Source organism: Crocodylus porosus, unplaced genomic scaffold, assembly GCF_001723895.1.
Source record: "Crocodylus porosus isolate Cpor-Errol unplaced genomic scaffold, CroPor_comp1, whole genome shotgun sequence".
NCBI lineage: Eukaryota > Metazoa > Chordata > Crocodylia > Crocodylidae > Crocodylus > Crocodylus porosus.
This window is the reverse complement of record NW_017728947.1, coordinates 56,581,234-56,591,801: the sequence shown is the minus strand read 5'-3', so window position 1 is coordinate 56,591,801 and position 10,568 is coordinate 56,581,234.

Genomic DNA, 10,568 nt, shown 5'->3' with positions numbered 1-10,568 from the left:
AAAAAACCACTTTAGCCATAAGTAAAATCACTAGGCAGTCAGAAATTAAGTCAAGCTCCAATAGACAAAACACAGCAGTGCCACCTGTTGTCCGAGTTGGAGTGCAGCACCGTATAAGGAGTGTTCTCTCAGCCATGTGCTGCTGCTGCTGCTGCTGCAGCATCCCAGACTGTTTATAATACTGCTGGGTTGCAGGGAGCAGGGCTGATTAGGGGAAGGGTGCAGGGGGTCAACATGGTATAAGGTGGTCAAGCGCATCATGGTGTGGGGATGGGGAGTGGGGGCAGTATAATGTAAAACCATTGCTTCAGTTGAGCAGGGTTGCCAACCCAAGAGAATGTTTCATTTTTATTTTTGTTACATTTTTACTGCAAACTTTTTACTGACAACTACACTTTTTCTTTTTCGCTATAGTTGATATTAAGCTAAATGTTAAACTGTTAAAACCCTAAATTTTAACCCAACCTTTCAAATTGGGGCCACCAGCAGAGCAGGGCTTGGCGGAAGAGTTGTGTGTATTGGGTAAAACATATCAGCATGTATCAGTTTAAAAAAAAAAAGTTTGGCCTTCAGTAAAAAGTTTGCAGATTCATAGTAAAAAAAAAATAAAATCATAGGCTGGCAGCCATGGGTTGGGTCCAACATTAGGCAGGTTGAACTGTAACAAAAGTTGCTTGAGAACAAAGCCAGTTGAAAATATTTTGATGGGATGCTGGTGTGGAGCTGAGGGGCTCTACTCAGTAGTGCTCAGATCCTGGACTACCAAGTGGGATTTGATTAAAGATTTTTGCAATAAACAAAAGGATTTTTCAAGTGACTTTTTGCTGTTCTGCCTCCTGCAGGAAGATGCAACACCTCCCTCCCTCTTCTGAAATATATATATATTTCTTTTTTTCACTTTCCACTGGAGGGGAGCTCTGACCAGCTGTCACCAGGCAGGTCACGGGGCAGAGGAGGCACTGCAGCCAGGATGGGGGACCCCTGCTGCATGCTGCACCGAGGACAGTTTGGGGGTTGAGAACAGACTTCCAGGACTGGAGTGCACTGAAAACTGGGCTTCACCAAGCACCTTGAAATGTGTGGAAGCAGCAGTTCAGATGATATTTATCTGGAGAAGTCTGTCTGTGAGCGGTCCTAGGAGTTGCAAGAGCTATTTATGCAAGTGATAAGCTATGTGAACTCTTTTTTTGAGATGGACCCTCTCACATAGAGGGGGAAAACTGAGTTCTGGACAAGGTGAGAAAGAAGGGAAACCAGTGTCTTGCTCATCTGAATTCCTTCCCTGTTCTAGAGAAGGCAATGAATAGTGTTGCTTGTGGTGTGAACAGGCTTCAGACAAAATAAACAGTGGGGTAACGCATAGCAAATGCTTTGCTACCATCCCCCTTATTGTGCTGTAACTATGGGGGGTAGTAAACCCGCAGAGCTGGACTCTAGTGAGGGCAGGCCTTTCCTGTAGTAATTGCATCGACTACCCTGTATAACAGTCTCCTTGGCAGTAGCGGGTTCACAGGAGAGCTGCCTGCAGGAACAGCAAGGATATAGGGAAGCAACTGCATATCTATGGAGGCTGACCCCAGGCTTCTGTCTCAATGGAGACTCTACTAGGAGGGTTTTTTAGGGTTATGTCTTGATGTGATGTTTAATTTGTATGATATGATTTTCCCTGAAGCTTTTGCCTTCCCTTCACTCTCAGGTATAACAGTGTATCTAGACGGAAGATGAAGGCAATGCTCTGAAGTTCTAGGAAATTAACCACAGCCAAGCCTAAATTATGAAATGTTTTTTCTTACTGATAAAACCCAAATAAGGTTGAGTAAGTCTCACAGTAACCTGAACAGAGCCTGGGTTTGCTGCCAACCATGCCCTGTTCTATTTCCTGGAGCAAGCTGGAGCATCAAGGGCCCATAGCAGGCATGGAGACACTCTGGCTGGATGCTAAAATTTATCCTTGGAGGATCCAACCTCCAGTTGCTTTGGGGCATGCTCCAGGAGTGTCCCCTGTGCCCCTTTTTTCCAGCATGTTTTCTTCCAACAGTGCCTGGCTGGTAGGTCTGTTGGGGAGGAAGTGGTGTGGGAGGGGGAGGGTGTTGGGTGGGGGCAGATCGAGGCCCGTGAAGTGAGTGGGCCTGGGGCAGGAGCCGGGTGCTACCCAGCCAGGGCGGGGCATGGGACAGAGCTGCACAGCTCATTCAGGGAAGAAGGGGAGGCAGCTCTCACTGCTACGTGCACCCCCAGGGGAGCCATGGGGAATGGGCAAGGGGTGAGGTCAGGCTGCCACTGTGGGATGGGGCCAGGGTTGCTGCTAGGTTCTTCCTGGTAGGGGTCTGGGCTGGGGCTGCACTCGGGGATGGTGGTGGTGACACTGGGGTAGGGGGGGCTACAGTGTGGGCCACTCCAGAATTTGCTGTAGCCCCCACTTCTAGCACTACTGCTGCCCACTAGGAGGAGCCTGGTGCTGGCCGGATCCCCATCTCACACTGGCAGCCTTACCCTTGCCCCACACACAGATCCAGGGGGCACATACCCCACATGGCTCCTCTGGGGGTGCACGTAGCAATGGAATCTGGGCACCCCTCTTCCTACAGCTCCCGGACAAGCTGTGTGGCTCTGTCCTGTGCTCCGCCCTGCCCTGAGTGGATAGTGCCTGCCCCCGCCCCAGTCCCACTCCCTCCCTCACCATAGGGGCCTTGACCTGCTCCCCCACACTCTCTCCCTCCCCCTGCCCCTTCCCTCCAAACAGACTTAGCAGCTGGATGCTACTTTCTAAGCTGCCAAGCTGGTCATGTGCATGCTGTGGCTACGTGCATGCATGGGGCATTTGTTGGTGACATTATCAGCTAAAAAAGTCAATTGCCACTAATGTCAAGTTTCCTTTTATCGGTGCTTATACAATATGGACTGATGTATCTGTGTGTGTGTGTGTGCGTGTACACACGCGCGCACACACACATAAAGACTTGCAACTTTCACCACTTAAAACTAGGCTGTTATTTTAGTGGAGCTTAAGTTATAAGATGGCTAGCAAATATAGCTTCAAACAGGTGACCCTGTATACTGATAGTACTTTTTAATTCATGTCACACCAATCAGTTTGAGCTTAAAAAAAATGAAACCAAATTTATTTGCCTGTAAAAACAAGAGCAACTGTGAGATATATATGGAACATACTGTCAAAGAGCTTATAATCACCAGATCACACTACTACAGAAAATTCTGTAAGTTTAGCTTAATTATATGGGCAGTTCAGTTTTGGAGAAATGATATTGATGATGGGGATGCAGTTATTTGTAGAAGCTGAGGTATGGTCAATTCAGTTTCTCCTTTTCTTTGACTAGAATAATTTATGCACAGCTGCTATAAAGAAAAACTTGTCTTATTAAAAATGTGTTGCTGGTATTAAGGATTAATGTAGCACTATTGATTTATTTTAGTCTTTAATCAAAACTGTATTATATATTGAAATGGTAGTAGCTTTGTATAGCTACATATTTGGACAGGTCATATTAAAGTCAAAGTTCACTATTTGATATTGGGGCTTAGTGGCTCCAGTGGCAAGTGACAGAATTCTGTGGCGAACAGGGATATTCTGATGATTCCTAGAGCTCTGAGTATATTGTCTGAATACACCTTATGTGCCATTTAAAAAATCCAGCATGTACCTCTAGTGAATGTGTACCCCTTTAAGGTACACAGATAATATAGTTTTAATACTCCTCCCCTCCATGCATTTTGAGCGTATAGTTCAGAAGCTCACAGAATTAATCCTTGATAGATTTATCCTTACAATACTCTTAAAGCTTTGTAGTGCATGTCACTAAAAAATGTTTCTTAAAATGACAGTGGATCACTGGCCCAAATATTCTTTCGTACATAGTATAATGTTAAATGGAGTAGATTTTTTTCACATTACTTGGATTAATATTTATTCATAAGTATTTGGTATTTGATTATTCTCGTCAAGGTACAGATTCCACTGGTCCTTTTGCTGTTGGGTAAAAATGCTATGTCACGGAGTTGTGGTTTGTTTTTCTTGACTTTGCTACTTGTCAAGCAACAATCTGGTGGAGGGAAGGACTTCAAAATAATTTTGTAAAAACTTGACACAACTCAGAAAAGAGGGAAATGGAAAGTCAAATGGGTCACTAACTGGCTGGAGGGCTGCACCCAGAGAGTGGTGGTGGACGGGTCTTATTCGACCTGGAGGGATGTGGGCAGTGGGGTTCTTCAGGGCTCGGTCCTCAGGCCTGCACTGTTCAACATCTTCATCAGCAACTTGGACAAGGGGGTTAAAAGCACCCTGTTCAGATTCGCGGATGACACTAAGATGTTGGGGGAAGTGGGCATGCTAGAAGGGAGGAATAGGCTGCAATCAGACCTAGACAGGTTACAGGGGTGGGTAGATGGGAACAGGATGGGTTTCAACACTGACAGGTGCAAGGTACTGCACCTGGGGAGGAAAAATTGGGGAGGAAAAATCAGCAGCAGACCTACAAGCTGGGGAACTCCCTTTTTGTCAGTGCAGAGGCAGAAAAGGATCTTGGAGTCATTATTGATGCCAAAGTGAACGTGGGCCAACAGTTTAGGGATGCGGTCAGGAAGGCCAACTGTACCTTGTCATGAATCCACAGATGCATCTCAAGCAGGTCCAAGGAGGTGATCCTCCCCCTCTAGGGGCACTGGTCAGGCCGCAGCTGGAGTACTGCGTCTAGTTCTGGGCACTGCACTTCAAGAGGGATGTCGACAGCATGGAGAGGGTCCAGAGGAGGGCCACTCGCATGATCAGGGGGCAGCAGGGCAGGCCCTACAAAGAAAGGCTATGGGACCTGAACCTGTTCAGCCTTCACAAGAGAAGGCCGAGGGGGGATCTAGTGGCCATTTACAAACTAGTCAGAGGGGACCAGCAGGCACTGGGGGGAAGTCCCTGCTCCCCTGAGCACTACCAGGAGTAACTAGAAATAACGGTCACAAGCTGGCAGAGGGTAGATTCAGACTAGGCATCAGGAGGTACTACTTCACAGTCAGGGTGGCTAGGATCTGGAACCAACTTCCAAGAGAAGTGGTGCTGACTCCCACCCTGGGGGTCTTTAAGAGGAGGCTAGACCCCAGTACTCTTTCCTGCCATGGCAGGGGGTCAGACTTGATGATCTACTCAGGTCCCTTCCGACCCTACCAAGTATGAAACTTGCAAAGGCAAACGTGGGCTTCATGTAAGAGCCCCTAAATTGTAGACCCAGGTCACCATGGAAAAAATACTGTCCTTGGCACCAGTGGGAGCTATGCTACTATGGGCATGTCTGTTCAGTCTTTCCCAGAATGAGGTGGTAAGAAGAATGCTTTGGAGCATGGTAAGTGTGGACATAAGAACTGAAGAAAAGTTTTGCGGGTAAAAAATGCTGTGAGGATGCAACTGCTTACAATAAGTTGGAGGAGCATGTCTGACACCAGCAGAGCAAACATGACTGCAGTTGTAGAGGAGAGGCTTTGCTGTCCTTTAGAAAGATGCAACTGCAGTTCCCAAGCTGTTTTAATGAGCATTTTCCCATCAGCCTTTAGCATGTTTCATTAAAAGTTCCTCAACTGGCTTCTTCAGAGGATTATGCCTTTTTGCCAGAGGATACATGCCCTTGATTTCTTTACCTATCAAATTTAATCAAGATCCTTGTTACCAATGCTGCTTCTTGCAGAAAACAGTGCAGGTTAAGTGCATCCCTGAGTAATGGATAGGAAGGAGAGAATCTAGCCTGAAATAAGGTAGTGGGGGGAAATCTTGACAATGTGATCTATTGGGCCATGAGTTAATCTCCCAAAAGGAGTTGGAAATTTCTGTATATATGACATTTACATTTATGAAACAATAAAAGTTCGGTAGGTAGGGGCTTGTGTATTCCTGTTTCCATGGTTGCAGACTTTTGTTCCGGAGTCAAGTTTCTGATTTTGTTTAAAAAAGAAAAGAAAAAAGCACTGCTGCAGTTGTAAAGAAAAGTTCCAAAAGTGAAGCTATTTAAATGTGGCTTGTTTCCTTCCTGGACATGGAGGGGCTCTGAAGCAGTAGCTTGAGGTGAAGTGTGTGAATTGCCTTTGTTACTGGGATGTGAATTCTGAAACTCAGTAATGACAATTTTGGCATGAACAATTTAGCAGCTGACTGAGCAGAACCATCCAGACTAATGCGCCTACCCCACAATCCCAACCATCTCTCAGGTGCTGGAGGATTCATGTTGGCCTTACTGAAAAGCTAAACCCTCCAGTTTTACTGCTTGTCAGGTTTTGTTTTTTTTATTGTGTGGTTGTTTTTGTTCTTTTTCAAAGTGCAGTTGGGCATTGTGGAATGTATGTCTGTGGTATGCTTAACCTAGGGATAACGTAAAAAGTTGGATTTGATACCAGACCACATACCCAAAGGAATACTGTGCTGAGGGTCTCGAATGTGTTCGTCTTGTGTTAAATGAGCTGATCTTGTGAATTAGCCGATGCTGCCATGGAATTCCCAGATTGGCATATCAGAGGGGCCCAATGTGCTACAGATGGCATTGGGATCCCTGTAACAGATGACAGTCCTGCAGTGACAGAGCAAGACTGAATGTGCTAATAGTCCAGATGAAAGGCTCTCTGGCAGACTGAAGAATTCATGGTGGCCTCATTTAAGTTAAAAACTTGCTGCTGTCAATTAGTTAAATTTGACAGTGATTAATGCACCCCATGCAGTAGCCCATGTTCCATTTTGGATACTACATTCAGTTTATTGCATGTTGCTTTGTAATTTCCATGCATCACATCTGTAATGAACAGTGCACAATTGCCTCATAGAAGCTGGTGGAGGAAACTGAAGTGGGGATGATTGAAAAAGAACAGTTGTGGCTCTTGCCATGGGGGCAGGCTTTGGGTGTGGTTGCAGTTGTAGGAAAGGTGCATCAGTTGGATGCAGACATAGTGTCATCTGTGGGCCTCTAAAATTCAGTCCACTGAGATGAATGGGACAGTTCAGATCTCAGTGCAATGGTTTCACTCTGTCTGCAGACTTACCCGGTTGTATTTGCTTCATGGTTTAAAATATGTCTTAACTATTTTGGAATAGAAACATCTTTTCAAACTAAAGCTTTGATTCTGGAGCACAATTCTGTGGTATTCCTACCCACGAAGTAAGAAATACACAGGGCCTACCAACAGATTTCTTTCGGCTCAAAAGCTCTGAGTGACCAGTGTAATGTGAGTGGATAGTTTCTGGTTGCCATAGTGTCATCCAGTCAAAGCAAAAGCCATGAGCTCTCAGTTACATTTCCATGTTAATGCCTCTAATTGTAATTGACCGTAATTGTGCCAAAAATCCTTCTAGGAAAGTGACAGGAGCAATTCTGTCTGTCATATTAACATGACAGACTGCTCGTTCACACTAACAATTTTCCCACTGCTTTGTCCCTTTACAGAGACCACTGAAAAATGAGCCACGATAGAATAGCTGCATGTCTATCAGTATGAGTTCTGCCTGATTTAAAGGTGGCAGGATCAGGCTGTCAAAGACAGTGGGGAAAAGTGGGGTCATAAGCACAGATCCATGTTAACTAGTTCAGGACAACTAGGAAAAAGAAACTATTAGCAGTGCTGAGGGAGGGAGATGTGCTTGTCTGAGGACAGCACAGCAGTGGGTGAAAGCTTTTTTCCTTTCTCCTTTTTCAGCAAATGCCATTTTCCCCCAGACTAATAATCACTTACAGACTTCAAAGATGTGAGTTCGCAAGCTCAGCACTTAACTCCCAGAGAAGCAGGATTGCACTTTCAGAGCCAGGCCTCCTCCGTCTTTGTTCTTTTCTGCGGCAACAACAACAACAGCACCGCCAACAGAAAGCCTGCGCATCCTGGAGTACACTCCAGAAGAGAGATTTGGTTACCAAAACCCCTCTTGCATCCTACCATGAATTGAGTCTTTGAAAGTGACCTGTGAAGATTTTATTAAGAAAATAATTTTGGCCCCATGCCTTTTTTGTTTGCTTGGGATGAAAAAGGAAGGTCTGAAACTGATATTCTTTTATTGTTAAAAAGCAAAGCTTGTAAAACTCAGATCTTGTGTTTGGCTTATTGTCTGCACCTAGCTCTTCCTTCCTGTGCTTGTCATCACTTTTGCTGGTCACAGAGGTGCAGCAAGCAGTTTTTGCACCATGGCAGTGGTGGTGACCAGGCTTCTGGGAGCAGGAGCTGCCAATCTCACACCCTCCTTTCATTGGTGCCTGGGGCATACACCCTGCTCACCCACCCTTAATTATGCTACTGTTTGTTCATGTCTTAGTTTCTGGTCCTGATCTATCTCCCTTTGAAATCAATGGGAAGGTCTGTTGACTTTGCTGGGTCAGTTGCTTAGTTGTAAATGCTCTGGGACAGAACTGCGGTCTTGTATAAAGCCCCTATATATGTGTAGTTCCATCTGTGTAGTAAACATCCTTCCCCTTCCCCTTTTTATTTGGATAATGGAAGTAAAGGCTAAGCGCTGGTTTGGGTGTATTTAAAATTGTTTCCTATTTGTGTGTGTGTACACTAGAGAATCAGAGGGAGGTGGAACCATTTACAAAGCAAATGGAAATAAATTTTAAAAGCCTCCTGTGAGCTTGGTGTGCAGCTGATTCCAGCAAAACCGATGCTTAAGGTTCTGAACGGGCCTCTTTGTCTCCTTTCCATCAGGCAGGGCCTGGATTAAACGCAAGTTTCCACTGGTGTCTCCAGGACCAGAGAAGTTTAGAGGCAGTGAAAGAATACGACTGCACGTTCCATTAATGGAATTTAGAGACTAACATAGCAGGCCATGCTGAGCTCATCTTCCATTTGTAAATAAAGCCCGAAGATTATGAATGCGGAGGCTGGTGGGCTGGCTGAGTGGAAGAGAGGTGGTAAGAGGAGGAAATGGAAAACTGATGGTAGCATAATTTTTATTTTTAGTGTCCTTGCACCTGGCTGCAGGACAGATTTCATCCTTTCACAAGATCCTTTGATATACTTTCAGGAGGAGCATCATTGTTTATGAGAACTGTAGTCTGCATCAAAGCACCACTTTTTTTTTAGCTGCAATATGCAGTATTTAAAGCACTGTCCAAACAGTAACCAGTGATTATACCTTGGTTTTAGCTCAGCAGAAAGAGTGGAAAATAAGAGGAAGGCAAGTGACTGTCTGACCTGGATATTGTTAGTGGCAAAACTGAGACTGGAAATAACTCAGGTCTCCCGGTTGCATGTTCAAGTTGTTTGATCATGCTGGCTTTCTGCACAAGAAATAGGATAAATATATACTGAATCACCTCTGTTCTAAGGGGTAGTTAAAGAGAATAAACTGATTTAATTCCTGCAGCCAGCAGGGTTACTTAGCATGGATGCTTGGTTGCCTGGACAAGAGCAGCAGTGGTAGGAAAATACCTGGTCACTGATGTTCATCCAGGCAAGAGCAGTGGGACTTGAGCCCCAGCAGCACTGCAGGAAAAAAGACCAGCACTGTGGCTTGTTCCTATAGCTGCAGCCAAGCGCCCATAATGCCAGGCTTCTTGCCAGGTGCTGTGGGTGCTGGATCTGACATGAGGAAAAGGGGGTGCTTCATGGGGCTGGCCTTGCACCATTCATTCAGCTCATGGATCCAGTCCCACATGGGCCCAAACAAGTTTGCTCCCCCTACTCAAATGATTCCTGTCTCCAGCCAGATTTCAGTTTCCTAACGCAGGGAGTTCTCTGCGTAGAGATGCAACATGAGGTCAAAGGCAGGCCATGATCCCAGTGCCAGCCAGCATCTCCAGCATCAGTAAAACCCAGTATTCTCCAGTGATATGTCACAGGACTTATTATGGAGTCACTCAGTAGCTTTGTGATTGATTTTTCTTTTTTATCTTTTTTTCACTGTGGGAAGCTGGGAATTGATGGGACAGTTACAGTAAAGCAGTCCTCAACAGTCACTTACTTTTTACTCCAGCAAGCACTTTGAGGGTCCCTTTGGTTTTAAAATGGCCCGGCCTTTTTAACACGTTGAATTTTCCAGAGTTAAAAAAAAAAAATCTCTTAAAAAGAGTGGAATGTGGAGACTAAGTTAAAACCAAGCTGACCAAACTGATTCCCTGCTAAAGTGATCCACACTGTGCACGAGACTGGTTAGCTTTATAAAGGCCTTGAGGCCAGGGCTGCCATCTTTATAAAGTGATCATGGTGCCTGGTATAGCAGTGACTTGATCTCTGAATGGGGTCTCTGTGCACTTCCAAACTACAAATAGTAATAGTCATGAATGGCTATGGATGAAACCGGCCAGTTTTGAAAGGTTTGCCGGTTTTGCATCTTCTGAGCCAGCCATTTGCAATGAACTTAATTCCCAGCAAGCAAATCTTGCACCACTGCCCAGTTGTGTGTTTAAAAGTTGAAATGCTAGTGTGTAAAGATTTAAGTAACAGACACTGCCTCTTCCAAAATCCCAATGCCAAACACGGGTGAGGAGATCCTTGCAGGGGGCTTTGTCATTTTAACATGGCCACAAACAGTTTCAGGGCTGACCACCAAAACTGAACATTGGAAACTTGAAATGATGTTGCTGCTTCTAGGCACTGCT